This window comes from Anabrus simplex, chromosome 1, assembly GCF_040414725.1.
Source record: "Anabrus simplex isolate iqAnaSimp1 chromosome 1, ASM4041472v1, whole genome shotgun sequence".
In the NCBI taxonomy this organism is placed as follows: Eukaryota; Metazoa; Arthropoda; class Insecta; order Orthoptera; family Tettigoniidae; genus Anabrus; species Anabrus simplex.
In genome coordinates this window covers 355,436,269-355,450,605 of record NC_090265.1, presented here as the reverse complement: position 1 = coordinate 355,450,605, position 14,337 = coordinate 355,436,269, and the positions used below count along the sequence as shown (strand labels likewise).

At 42.2% G+C, this 14,337-nt stretch overlaps 1 pseudogene; it reads right to left on the bottom strand.

Moving 5' to 3' along the window:
- LOC137498889 (uncharacterized) overlaps positions 1-12,175 on the bottom strand; it is a 39,166-nt pseudogene extending 26,991 nt beyond the window's left edge.
- Between the last annotated feature and the right edge of the window lie 2,162 nt (positions 12,176-14,337).

Sequence of the window (14,337 nt, the reverse complement as noted above, 5' to 3'; positions counted from 1 at the left end):
AATTCATCTTACCATCAATTATCAGCTCAGCCCAATTTTCAACATAAATGATTTCTTTTAATAATATCCCCTTAATCACATAGTCCCCCAGTATGTCAAACATCTTTTCCCTCTGTACTCTGTCACGTGTCTTCTCTAGATCTACGAAATATAACTGTCCATCCCTCTCGCAGAATTTTTCAGTTACCTGATCTGACAGCCCCTCTGTTCTCTGAAACCACACTGGTTTTCGTCCAGCATACTCAGAACTACCGATCGCACCCTCTGTTCCGAAATGCTAGCGATCACCTTGCCTGATATATATACATATATATATATATATATATATATCAACTGATGTCTTGGTGTCGGGGAGATATAAAATGATTTGGTGTTTTCTTGGCGATCAGTAGGACGAGAATCATGGGAAATGAATTACGGACCAGAAATTGTAACTTTTGATGCTGGAAGAAGGCAGTGGAGTAAGGACTCAAAATAGTGAGGTAATCTCTCACAAGTGTGTTGATTATTCAGAATACGATTGCCTTTCTCGTACTGGGCACATAACAATGACGTTTGGTAATTAGTAAATCCAGATTTTAAATTACGGTAAAAATCAAGGTTGTTGCTCCTAATGATGGTTTCTTCAATGATTTCAATCTGAGCGTTTTCATAAGCACGTTTTCGATGGGGAATTGTTCAATTTTCCATGTCTTATTCCCGTGAATCCAGGCTCGAGATCGTTTTCATGAGAGTAGTAACAGCCAGAACCTTCTTGGAAATGTCTTCCCACTTGAGTGTCAAGAGACTTAAACTCCTTCTGGTAATCATGAATGATATTTTGATTTATCTTGAGTTCGTTGTATCGAAATTTATTTATCTCCAAGCATAATTATATAATGGTCCTAATCAATATTAACACCTCTAAATATTTTCCTATTTCGTATCTCGCAGAAATTGTGGTAGGAGATGGTCTATCTGACGTTCACCATTCAGTTCGTTAGGCGAACGCCAGGTCATATACTTATGAGGATTCTTTTTGAAGTGGCTGGTCATAATTAAAAGGGTTAATCTGTTTGCAGGTAGCGATGAAGCGCTCTCCATTGCTGTTGGTTCGGGCGTGAACTGAACGTTCACCTATGGTGTACCCGAACTTTCACTCCTTACCCAATCGGATATTGAAGCAACCTAAAAGAATGATTGGAGTGTTAATTCCCGACAGGGCATGATCAAGTTGAGTCCAGAAGGTCCCAAATTTCTCAGAATTTCTGCAGTTTCCTTGATTGACAAGAGCATGAGAATTGATTAGGGTATAAGAATTGTTAGCTCACTCGATAGTGAGAGTTGTTAGACGGAGATAAATAGCTTTAAAATCCACTACAGAATCCTCAATGAATGTTTGGACTAAGAAGTCTATACCTAGAATGACTAAAGTAGCAGATGTCATCTTATGCTTGGATTTGAACATCCGGTATCCACTTATTGTAGAGATATCGTCGGATAATATACGTCTCTTTTGAATTGCAAGAATGTTAAGAATGTGTCTGTCAAGAGCTTATGTGAGCTCAGTCAGCTGACCAACTCTAGTAAGTGCCCGAGCATTCAGAGTTCTCATTTACAACCTCTGAGTTCCTCACAGAGCTTACCAGCTGGGGTATAATTTCCATTTTGTACTTTTGCCATAGTGCTGGATTCATGTGAAGGTAATGGAAGATAGGCTCCCAAAGAATAAGAACCATGATTGGTAGTCACAGAGCTGAGGATTGCTTTTGGAGCTCTATTCTCTTAGGCAAGCTGTTTTCCCTAGAGTTTATAGAGCATTGCCTGCCCTGAATTTCATTCAGGTTGAAATTCAGGTTGACTCCCTAGACCTTCCATCCCTTCCGCATTGGGAAAATCTCATCTTCCGCCTTCGGGCCGTTGATACAGGAAGGGACTACCATGTCCTTCTCCTATGCAGCGGTCCTTGCCACCTAAGAGATCAACCGCCACGGACGTTCTTCTGAACTGCTGCTGCCCCGGACAGGAGTCCCATCCATCCTTAACATGCAGACAGACGGTGCTCTATGTATTTGAGGAGCATTTGTTTCACCGAAGGGACCATTACCCCATCTAAGGGGACCCATCGGCCTGAAGCCGTTAGTCCCTTTAGTGAGTCGAGTTATTTGCCGCCACTCAGCGTTGAAGCGCTGTCTGTACCATTTATTCTATTACCGTAGCAAGGAAACCCAGACAGACGTTATTATTATTATTATTATTATTATTATTATTATTATTATTATTATTATTATCAGATGCGAAAGTGACCAGAAAACTGGTCACGCAATGCTCACTTAGAAGTTGTGCATTTCCTTCTTTGTCAGGCAGCCTTCAATTTTTGAGTCATCGTGGTTCTTCGTTCTTCTGTTCACTTGGCTCTTGTCTTCCTTCTGTGGTTTCTCCCCGACACTACTTCCCACTTACTGATTTTAGTTCTGTAGATCTGCGGCGTCGGCCACTTTGATTTCTGATTTTTCCAGGTCTTGGCGGATTTCCGATGTCCACCTATTTGTTTTGATGTTTTCTGTTGCCTCTAGTAAGATTCTTGTCAGTCCGTTTTCTGGAAGGCGTTTGATGTGTCCGTAAAATTTCAGGCGTCTTTTTCTGATGTTTGAGAGCTCCTCGGTTTTTGTACGAGATTGCAGTCGGTATCATTCGTCAGTCAGTCTTGGACCGAGAATTTTTCTGATGATTTACGTTCCTCCTTCAGGATGACTTCGAGTACTGTTTTTCTGTGGAGATCCAGAGTTTCGCTCGCGTATAGTATTTCAGGTTTGATTACAGTGTTGTAATGTCGAATTTTGGTGAAGATTGTGAGGCATTATTTTGTTGTAAATATTTTGCGTTCGGCCGAGATCTCTCTTCATTTTCTGGATGCGGACCTCGAGGGTCTTCTGTTCTTTTTCTGATGGTACTACAATTTCTCCGAGATATCGGAACTCAGTTACTTTTTCGATTGTTCCAAACTTCGTGTTCAAATTATGGGGGCTGCAGTGGTTGCACATGACCTTGGTTTTTGAGAAGGAGATTTGCAGGCCGAATTTTTCTGAGCATTTCTTGAGGGTTTCCATCTGGCTGATTGCTGTTGTTCGTTTGTTGCGAGGATCGCGAGATCATCTGCGAAAGCGAAACAGGAGATTTTTACTTGTTTTCTTGTCATACTTAATGGTTGCCAATTTCCTTGAGCTTTTAGATCTTGTTCCCTTTCTCTCATAATTTTGTCCAGGGCTATGTTAAAGAGTAGTGGGGAAAATCCATCTCCTTGTTGGATACCAATTTTTATCTGAATTGTTTCAGGCATATTTCCCATGAATTTTACTTGAGAGATTGTGCTGGTGAGAGTTAGTCTGATGATTTTCTGAGTCTTGTTGTCCAGTCCGTATTCACTCAGTGTTTGGAAGAGGGATTTCCGGTCAATGGAGTCGTATGCTTTCTGGAAGTCCACGAAGGTGCAGATTGTGGGTTGTTTTCTTGTGTGTCGTAGTTTCAAGATGGTTTTCAGGTTGAGTATCTGTTCTGCACATGATCCGTGGGGCCTGAAGCCCGCTTGGTATTCGCCTATGAGTGGTTCTAGTTGTTCCTGTGTTCTTTGGAGGACTGCGGAGAGGATTTAGTATGCGACTTGCACCAGGGAATTTTCCCTGTAATTGTTCACATCTGTTCGGTCACCTTCTTTGTGAAGTGAAACGAGGAGGGCGTTTGTCCAATTTTCTGGTAGTTTTTCCGCTGTCCAAATTTCTTGTATGATTTGTGTGAGTTGTTGGAGAGAATTCTTTCCTAGATGTTTAAGAAGCTCTGCTACGATGCCGTCGTCTCCGAATGCCTTGTTGTTTTTCAGTCGTTGTATTTCCTCTTGTGTAGGTGGGGATGAGTCTGGGTTTGGGTTCGGGTGGGGTTTATGTGGAAACCTTTCTGTTGGTTCTGGACAGTTGAGTAGTGACTCGAAGTATTTCGCGAGTGCCAATTTTCCGTTTTGTTTTCTGAAACAGAGGTTCTTGGGCAAGTACCCATTCAATCTGTTTCGGAAGATGCTGTAAAAATCTGTGGTGTTTTAGTTGCTTAAGTCTTGTTCGGCCGACTTCAGTTGGTCTTCCAGGTATTTCTTACTGGTTTGTCTGATGAGTTTAGAGATCTGCCTGCGGACTTCGCGGAATTTTTCCTCGTTTTCAGGTGTACGGTTGCTTATGAACGTCTGGTATGCGTTCTTTGTATTCAGTATGGTTTGGTCACATTCGGTGTTCCAAAAAGTGTGTCTACTCTTTTTCTGTAGTGGAATTTGCTCTGATGCACTCTTCATGACTTTGTCGTGCAATTCGTTCCAAGTTTCGGCTGAGATTTTGTCCCAAGTTTCCCTAAGATTTGATGTTTTAATTTACGTTATGTCCCTTTTTTTGACTTGGATTTCTGGTAGAAGCGTTTTGGGGTAAATTTCACTTTGATTCTCGTTAGATGATGGTCCGAGTCAATGTTGCCTTCTCTGCGGACTTGGACGTTGTGAACTTCTTCTTGTGCTGGGAAGGAGATGGCGAGTGCCGGCCCCATGGTGTAGGGGTACCGTGCCTGCCTCTTACCCGGAGGCCCCGGGTTCGATTCCCGGCATGGTAGGGGATTTTTATCTGGACCTGAGGGCTGGTTCGAGGTCCACTCAGCCTACGTGATTAGAATTGAGGAGCTATCTGACGGTGAGATAGCGGCCCCGGTCCAGGAAGCCAAGAATAACGGCCGAGAGGATTCGTCGTGATGACCACACGACACCTCGTAATCTACAGGCCTTCGGGCTGAGCAGCGGTCGCTTGGTGGACCAAAGCCTTTCAAGGGCTGTAGTGCCATGGGGTTTTATTTTAGGAGATGGCGACATGATCGATCTGGTGTTTGCCGCAGCAGGGGTTGCGTGATTCCCATGTGAAGAGCTTATTGGGGTTTTTCCGTAGGGTTGTTGACATGATTTTCAGGTCGTGTTGTTAGTCTTTTCGCGTGCTGAGAATCTTCCTGTGGTTTTTCTGTAGCACTTTTCTTTACCAATTTTACCGTTGAAATCGCCGAGTAGAATGATTGTGTCTTTTTCAGGAATTTTTATGAGTGAGGTTTCAAGTTTGTTCCTGGAGTTTTCTGTTTGTTTCTGATCTTTGCAGTCGTTGGTGGGTGCTTGGGCGTTTACGAAGGTATAGTGGCGATTTGCACAGCGAAGTCACAAGTTCATTAGTCTGTCGTTTATGGGTGTGATATCTTCTACGGAGTTCACGAATGTACGAAAAAGGCCATGCCTAACATTGGTGTGGCTTTTCCTACTGATCGTGTAGTTTTGCTCTTGAAAATGCGATAGTTACCATATTCTGATATCTCCGACTCAAAGAATCTGGTCTCTTGTACAGCGAGTAGCTTGTTTTTTTGCTGATCTAATTCTGATATTAAACTGAGAAGTTTGCCCACTTGCAGGAGTTTGTTTATGTTTAGCGTGCCGATGTAGAACGGCGTATTGGTGGGAAGTTTGCCAGAGAGCTCCGACTCTCTCTTTCGTGTCAGCCCGGCTCCTCCAGAATCCGAGTGGTCGGTTGCCGCCTTCGTTTTCAGTTGGCGGGTGGATTGGTTACCACCTGGAGTAATGTTGTTCTTACTTGCACGATTCATGGTGTGCTTGTTCTCAAGCGACTGAGTTGATCCTGAGGGATCGGAGTACAATCAGGTGGGTGAGTTCCTGAAGGTTTTCTGAGGCAGCCGCTCCGACTCGGAGTACAGACGCTGACCAGTTGCCGCACTAATTAGATAAACAGACGCTCTTCCGCCTTTAGTTTCCCACGCCAGGGGCAATAGAGAGCCCTGAACGTCTACTAGCCCATCCGCCCTCCGAAGAGGCCGTTGATACTTGGTAGAGGAGGACCACTTATACCGGTCGTCGCTCAGTTTGTGGACGCAGTTTAACGTCATGCCCGGGACATATTATTATTATTATTATTATTATTATGATTATTATTATTATTATTATTATTATTATTATTATTATTATTATTATTATTATTGTTACGGAGTTTCGTGGACTTGCAGAGGTGAAAGAAGGTGCGGGGGTGAACAGGCCTCAGGCTACGACATTAAAGTTAATTTAAAATTTAACAAGGTTATATTTTCTTTTCAAAATCAAGAAATAACAAGCATGGCAGGTACAGAGTAGCAAAGCAACAAAGAACAATTACAGTATTAACAGGATTTGGGCTTCTAGCCCCGGACTCACAATTCTTGGGCAACTAGCCCAACTTTACCCCAAAACAAGATTTAACAGAGGGGCAGAAAACCCCATTCATGCCCAGGAGCACTTGCTCTAAATTACACAGAAAAGCCTCATCGAGGCATACACACTCAATTTTCAAAAAAGAGCCACTCGCTCTCAACTTTAAGCCTATCAAAGGCCACACCAAACTCCACCTTCAAGTTGTCCTCTAGGGACATAGACACCGGGGTAAAATACCCAACCTACTGAGGTCTATCAAGTAAAAATAGGGTTAAATACATGACCTCCAAAATAACAATTTGAGAGGAGGCGATCTGCACTCCTAATACATTTTGTTGAAAACCTAATCTGGCTCTAGGCCTCTAATGCAAGGGCTAATCCCATACTAAAGAGGTGACTTTAGAAAGAAATAATTTACATTACGTTAAGGAAGAATCGGTAGTGAAAAAATAAGTTCACCTCAAAACAATATGAGTGGGAGCTCGAGAGGGTTAAGCACTCTCTATCCCAATATGTAGCTTACAAGAGAATAGATACAAAGAGTCTTTACATTTTAGGGAAAAGTTACATGGTGGAAACGCTTCGGACCCGCCCCGAGAGTTAAACTGCTGAGCTAGCAAGAAAAGAAGTTATTAAACGGCCATTACCTTGTTGTTGAACTGCTGCCCGAAGAAGGAGGCGCTTCCCGCCCCCTGCTATGTACTTTACACACTGAAAGATGGTACTGAAGTGGCGCAGAGACCCGAAAATCAGCAGTTTATATACTCTCGCGGAAAGTTCGAGGCGTTTCAGGAATGAGAACACCCGCCCACAAAAACTTTATTGGCTAGGGTTAAGCAAGACATTCAAGTTGGAGAAGATACACCTGATTGGTTAAAAATTAATTAAAGAAATTCGGGGTTGGCTAATTTCAAAACAAGGGGAAAGAAAGGGTTATACAGCCAACTTAAACAATAACAGAAAGAAATTTAACAAGGAACAAACTTTTGAAATAAAAATTTCTCCAAAAAACAGTTCTTTCACTTCACACTAGGGTGCACCATTGTAGTTCTTCAGTAGTGTCCTCTAGAAGAGAAAGTTCACACTTCTTACTACAAGCAAAACAAAAATACGTCGAAAACGAACCAGTTCAGAAACTTCAAAATTTCCAAGTAGTGACATCTTCTGGGTAACTTGAAAATTAATACATTAGATAAAGTTCGGAATTCCTCCAGCTGAGGATTTTCAACTGGCGCAAAATTTGAATTAGCGGCGTGGAGGTGTACCGCCCGGTACAATTATTATTATTATTATTACAATACTCGACTCTTCTGGATGGAAAATAGAGAGACATGATTTGATAGGCTAACAGGGAAGAGCTACTGGTTCTGCAGACTGGCCGCTATCCAATTTATGTCACCACAATATTGTAGATGTGCAGAGTCCTCTTGGTTTACATGCGGCCTTCCTTTGTATACATTGTCTCTCCAGGATTTCACAATTGTCTCAAGAACCTCAGTGTAACCAGTAACAATCACTCGCAGGCTCTGTGAAAAGATGTGGTGTTGTATGACATGTCTCTTCTCACCACCTCTAATACCAATACAGTCGCGGGAAACTTGTTGTTTGTAACAACGGGGGCATCAGAAATTCCACACACAAATCACCTGTCATTTCTCTTGTTCATATTATCATACTGGCAGAATTCGTTTCGTTGTGAAAATTCCAGTAAACTGACATTTCAAGTTGTGTAGTAAATACTCTGCTCGGAGCAGGCGTACTGTTCTTGTGTATATACCGACATAAACTGCCCATTCCTCATAACAAATGACTTACGTTGAATACCTTCATGCACCACAGTGTAGAATGCGTTCTCGGTCACTTGAAGATCTCTGACAACGGCCCTCATGGAAGTTCTGAGGTTCACTGCTTCTGCCGTTCGAACTGTTTTGTCCTTACCTTGTTCGAACACTGTGAATAAAGATAAAAGTACAGCAATATTTTTTTTTTTTGCAAGTTGTTTACGTCGCACCGACACAGATAGGTTTTATGGCGACGATGGGACAGGGAAGGACTAGGAGTGGGAAGGAAGCGGCCGTGGCCTTAATTAAGCATTTGCCTGGTGTAAAAATGTGGAACCACGGAAAACCATCTTGAGGACTGCCGACAGTAGAATTCGAACCCACTATCTCCCGCATACTGGATGCTGGCCGCACTTAAGGGACTGTAGCTATCGAGCTCGGTCAATTAATTCTTTGCAGACACCTTACGATTAAGACTAATACCCTGGAGCGTTTCCTCAAGCAATGTGCATGCCTGTCCACATTAATCTATCAACACCTCATCCTGCACCGTGCTCTTGGCTGTGATTACAAAACCTAGGCAGCGATTATGGAAATAAATCAAGTGAATCAAACCATTTACTGTTGCCACGGTCCTCCCATGCCGGGAGCTCATAATGACACACTGACTACAATAATTACAGGACCAATGAAGAGCACAGCTTGTGAAATTTAGGTGAGCCGGTCCACGTAAGTGTCAGCCTTCTCGTTCTTTGACGAACATGCGGGCTACTCCCAGAATGGTATATTTCTGGAGTAGATTTACCAAACCAAGGTATATGACTATTCTTATATATTTGAGGTGAATTACAGTACTTTTACTTCACGAGTGTAGATGAGCTCTTCATGTCATGCTGATATGCAGAGAAAATAAATTTTAATTGAACATAGTTTGTAGGAAGAAATAATCAACCGAAATGAAGTTTAATGTAAATGAAATATGTCTGATATAGCTTTCATACTGACTCCAAAGTGAAATTCATTCCCGGAGGCTTCTGGACTGAACACTGGAGGCTTGTTTGGACTGATGTCTCTACCGCCGCGGTGGTCAAGGGTTAGGTATGTAATATCACAGGTCTGGCATGGGTGGTTGCCGAGTGATATCATCATTGGTTTCTCAATAATTTGGCTGTAGTTCGAATACCAGTCAAAGCAAGTAGGCTAGACTTTTTAAAACGATCTAGGCTTACGTAGACTTACCTGTGATTCTTATCAACTTAAACCTGTGGATTCTGTTAACAATGACACAAAACAACGATTCTAATGTTGGCGGTCATATTTTACTCATGGCGCGGATTCCGTTACGTTTGGTAACGTATTCTTAAGGAAAATTCAGATATGAATAGAATACGAAATTGAGTCCTGAGATTGATATTCTCTGTACAACCACGGATTCATTAGAATCGTAGTTTTGTGTCATTGTTAACAGAATCCACAGGTTCAGGTGGATAAGAATCACAGGTAAGTCTACGTAAGCCTAGATCGTTTTAAAAAGTCTAGCCTACATGCTTTGACTGGTATTCAAACCAGAGCCAAATTCTTGAGAAGCCAATGATGATATCACTCGGCAACCACCCATGCCATTACATGCTCTCATAAATTATCCCCCAGTGGGTTGGGGTGGTAGAATATATCCAGGCTATCCCTTGCCTGTCGTAAGAGGGGATTGTAAGGGCTTTCAACTCGAGAGCGTGGGATTGCTAACACAGATCCCCTAGCTAAGTCTAGCATTTCTTCCACTTAGTTCGACTTTCCTCTTTCCTATTCAGCCTCCCTGGATCAACACTTGTTCCCCTCTCACTCTAATGATATTACTTTTGAGAGGCCTAGGAAGTATTTCATTCTCACACCCTTAACTTTATTTTGCTGACCCCAGCATGCAATTCTGATTAAGTGTTCCCGGTTGGACTTCCTCTTGAAACAATAACTACCACCCCATATTTTATTATATCGTGAAAGGTTAATTCATTTATTTGTAAACTTCTCTATATTTCTAGCCATGTGATTTGTAGAAACATACATCCTACAAAGCAGAGTAAAACATTCTATGAAATTAAGGTAATCGCTAAAACTAGAAAATGTGATGATAATAAAATTATTTATTATTTATTAAATTACTGGAGATCACGTGCCCTCGATTGTAATGTTGGCGGTCATATTTTACTCAAAGCGTGGTAACGTACTTAAGGAAATATCAGATATAAAGAGGACGAAACAAGAAATTCGAACCTGAGATTATGATGATGATGATGATTATTATTATTATTATTATTATTATTATTATTATTATTATTATTATTATTATTATTATTATTGTAGTGGTGTTTGAATATGCTCAAATACGTCATCCCTGTGTCAGTATATTTACTGGAACGTAAAATAACTCATGCGGGACGAAATCCTGGTATATCGATTTCTCCGAAAGTTATAAAAGTGTAGTTGGAGGGATGTCAAACCAATATCATTATTATCATGTTCTTCTTACTCAGCCCACAGTCTGAGGCATGATGATCTACAGTCCTGTATTTTCTGGGTGTAGGCCAGGAACTTTCCTGGTAGTGTTTTCCTTTATATGTGTGAAAATACAGTTAATCCTACCGAAGAATGAGTTATCCTGTAAGTGAAGACTGTTGCATACAGCATGTATTCTTGCACGTTTAGCTACGTGTAACTTGACTTTTCAATACTCTCTCCTCATATATCATTGTCACTTCGTATACAACCGGCTTTAGCTTGATTATACGAGCCACTTCAATTCATTAACGCAATTTATGGAGACATTACAGAAAAGTATAATTTATCAGTACCAGTCTTACCTGTGGGCGTCAGAGGTGTTTATAATGTATTGTGAATAGTCAAGCAGATAAGTGTAGAATTAGGCAGAAACAAAGAGAATTAGAGATCTTGTAGTAATAGTCAACAACAGTTCTATACTTTGTCAGTGATGCTCCGGATTATACCTAAAAGTAATGGGGATACATGAGTTTATAAACATCAGGCGGAATCTTAGGAAATGACAGACTATGTACGAAGCAAGTCGTTCTGTTTCAGAGTACCAGTCAGCTAAAGAAAACATTCTTCTTCTTTCGATTGGGCCTACTTTGGACAGCGCTTGTTTAACTGTTGGGCTTTGATCTTTGCCCAGTATTGTCATATCTTCTGCTGGTGTAACTCCTTTCCCTTTTCTGCCCATGGGGTATCTTTCCTTCGGGTTTTTCCTTAATTCACGGACGTCCTTCAGTGTGCGTCTCACAGACTGTCTGTTTTGAAGATCTGTTATTTCCAGTTCTTTAATATCCTTCTCGGTTTCTGTCAACCAAGTGGTACGAACCTTCTTGTTTTTCCAGAAGGTGAACAGACGGTTGGTCAGTCAGTTTGAAGGCAATCCCGCAACATGGCCATAGAAAGCTACCCTTCTTTCCCTTGCACAATCAGAGAGCCTCTCAGTATGTTCGTAGAGCTCAGAGTTATGTCGCCTTTGGAATTCCCCATCTTCCTTTACCGGGCCTAGGATCTTCCTGAGGATTCCCCCCTCTCTGACTTCAAATTTCGCTATCAGACCTCTTCGGTTCAGGGAAAGACAGTCCACGGCATACAGGGCTTCTGTTCGTATGACTGATGTGTATTGTTTAAGTGTCAGGTTGCGTGACATGCATTTCTTGTTGTAGGTGTTCTTAGTCAGTCGATAGGCAAGTTTCAACTTGTTGACTCTGATGGATAATGATGCTCTTTATGATTGGTTAGGTTCAATCCATTCGCCGAGATATTTGAATTTCTCAGTCTTCTTGACATTTCCTCGCTCTAGAAACATCTCCCTGTTAGCTTCTTTGATGTTGGTGAAGAACTTTGCTTTCTTCACCGGCACTTGAAGACCATCTTAAGCAGCCTGTTTCCTGAGGCAATTTACCTGCATTGTTGACATTTCAAGAGAATCAGCAATGAGTTCCATGCCATCCGCAAAGGCCAGGCAATCTACAACCAGTCCATCGTTCTTACGGCCCAAGTAGACACCACTCTGAACTCCCAAGTTGAGCAGTTCCTTGTTCCATTCACACACAACCTTTTCAAGGACACAGTTGAAGAGAAGTGGGGAAAGTTCATCCTCTTGTCTCATTCCAGTTTTTATCTCGAAGCTTTCTGAGATCTCGCCTCTAAATTTAACCTTGAAATGGGTATTGGTCAAGGTTTCTAGAATAAGCCTGCGGGTTTTACTGTCTAGCCCTAGTTCCCGGAGTACTTTTTTTTAAGCGTTTCTCTATCAACGGAATAGTAGGCCTTCCTAAAATCAACAAAGGTGACGACCACCTTGTGGTTTCTGATCTTGGTGTATGCAAGTACAGTTTTAAGGTAGAGGGTCTCTTCAGCACAGGATCGGGTTTTCGTGAAGCCTCCCTGATATTCTCCCAGTTGACTATCCAACTGATTTTCTGCCCTTTTTTAATAACGCCTTGGAGTAAGGCTGCTCGTCCACTGGAAGCGACTACGCACTATTACGAGATCAAGCCTTACTCTCCGCGGGTAACCCCATCTACAAGAAATGTTATCAGTCCTCTACGTACCCTAGATGTAGGCCTTGTGGCACATTAACATGGGCTAATATAGGCGAAAGATCGAATTTGTCGTAGAAAGACGAGACGAAGCTCATTTTAACCCTCGCGACGCGAAGAACAAAAATAGGTCAGGCCATACAGATCCCGTAAACCATGTTTTAAGGGCCTAAAACCAACCATTATGGATATATTCCCAACATACTACCTCGCTGTAGGAATCGGATGAATAAGTAATAATAATGTTATTTGCTTTACGTCCCACTAACTACTTTTACGGTCTTCGGAGACGCCGAGGTGCCGGAATTTAGTCCCGCAGGAGTTCTTTTACGTGCCAGTAAATCTACCGACACGAGGCTGTCGTATTTGAGCACCTTCAAATACCACCGGACTGAGCCAGGATCGAACCTGCCAAGTTGGGGTTAGAAGGTCAGCGCCTTAACCGTCTGAACCATTCAGCCCGGCGGATGAATAAGTGACCGGCTGAAACCATGGCAACGGTAGCTCAAGGATTCTATCGTAGGATACAGGCCTGGTGTTCGAAGTAAGCACGTACGCAAGGCCAAGGAGAGATTCTGCTGCTTATGATCGTCTGAAAAGAACCGACTACGGTGGTAAGCCGCCCTAGGTTTGGAGGTGTTTTGGGGGTGGCATATAAAAGTAATTGAAAATAGTAACGAATCCATACCTTTTGGCGTCGCTGAGATGAACAGTGACACTCCGCATGTCGTTTAAGTCCACGTTCAATCCCCATCGACATGGGGGTGAGACGATGATGATGATGATGCTTGTTGTTTAAAGGTGCCTAACATCTAGGTCATCGGCCCCTAATGCTACGAAATCAGACGATATTAAATGACGATTTAAAGTCTAAAAATCATCCACTGCCCAGAATTCAAAACGTGATGACGAAGAATTAATGGATGAATATGAATTTAAATCAACCAGTGGATTCGACCCTCAACCCCACATTCCCAAGAAACCAGCGTGAAACAATAGTATTACTGACCAAGTGACTGCTTCTAAAGCACAATCCTAAATCGATGATGCGTGTTGTCTAAAGGGGTCCAAAATCCAGGTCATCGGCCCCTCATTATGGAACTTATCGCAAGTAAAGGAGAATCATGGTATTTCTCATGTTGCGGTACTAATCAAAAGAAGCGTAGACTCGCGGTATTCCACACAGTACGGTACTACTCGCAGGTGATGTAATACGCACATGTGACGCAGCCTTATGGTGTTTCTCACATTGTGGTGCCACTTACGGGCAACGCAAATCTATGGTGTTCCTCACATAGGTGTACTGACCACAGGGACTCGTACTATCCCTTGGTGTTCCTCACATAGTGGGTACTAATCATAGGCAACGCCCAGACCCGCGGTGTCTCTCACATAATGATACTAATTACAGGCAAAGTGTGTTACGCATATAGTGGTACTTATTAGTCATCTCCGTACAGGCCATGAAGGCCCTAGGAGTGGTGGAAGGTAAAGGCTTCCACTATTTGTATTATTCGTATTATTACCCACTCCGGATGTCGTTTAACTCCAAGTTCAACACCCATCGGTATGGTGATTCAGAAGTAGTGAAAAATAAAATGTCCAAATTGACAAAGATTAGTGTTGATTACGCAATTTTCTGGGTCCTTCTGCTAGTTGGTGACAGTGGCAATGACATTTGGAATCGTGTAAATTATTTCTGTAATGCCTCGCGTAAATATAATAAGTT